The sequence below is a fragment of the Branchiostoma belcheri genome, unplaced genomic scaffold (assembly GCF_001625305.1).
Source record: "Branchiostoma belcheri isolate BF01 breed outbred unplaced genomic scaffold, Haploidv18h27 scaffold138, whole genome shotgun sequence".
Classification (NCBI taxonomy): Eukaryota; Metazoa; Chordata; class Leptocardii; order Amphioxiformes; family Branchiostomatidae; genus Branchiostoma; species Branchiostoma belcheri.
This window is the reverse complement of record NW_017802802.1, coordinates 341,538-342,077: the sequence shown is the minus strand read 5'-3', so window position 1 is coordinate 342,077 and position 540 is coordinate 341,538. Positions and strand designations below refer to the sequence as shown.

Sequence of the window (540 nt, the reverse complement as noted above, 5' to 3'; positions counted from 1 at the left end):
GAACTGACTGGATAAATGTGCTGAATGTATCAAAGAAGTTAAAGTTCATGCTCTACTACACTACCGGTAAAATTGCTTGAAGTACAACTATATGTATTACTCATTATAAAATGTACTTCAATAGACAGATTTATTCAGTCAAAACTATACAGAAAAGTTCTCTGTTAATAATTGATACCAAAAATACTACTGGGTCTAGCAGACTGTTGTAGCTGTAACCCACTCAGTGGATGTGTAAGTGGACCAACTGAATTCAATCTCCTTCAATACCAAACAAACATGGACTTACCCAGTGCTAAGAGTGCATCTCTAGCAGCTCGCTTCACATCATCCACATCAGACTGACATAAGTACAGCAGACTGTCCATGCTTTCTCTGGCCTGGAAACACAAATATCAGTTGTGAGAAAGTAATCTTGAACCGTCTCACTGAAGAACTATGTGTAATCTTCCACTGGTTGCGTAAGAGAGGGCAGACACCACATGTATGTACAGTATTTATTTACATGTTCATTGTACCAGGGAATTCCCTCAGCTCTTT

General features: G+C 38.5%; 1 protein-coding gene across 17 annotated transcripts in view; it reads right to left on the bottom strand.

Annotated features, from left to right (window-relative positions):
• LOC109464392 (protein FAM65B-like) overlaps window positions 1-540 on the bottom strand; it is a 47,225-nt gene that overhangs the window by 13,658 nt on the left and 33,027 nt on the right. The gene's annotated exons all lie outside the window — the stretch shown is intronic.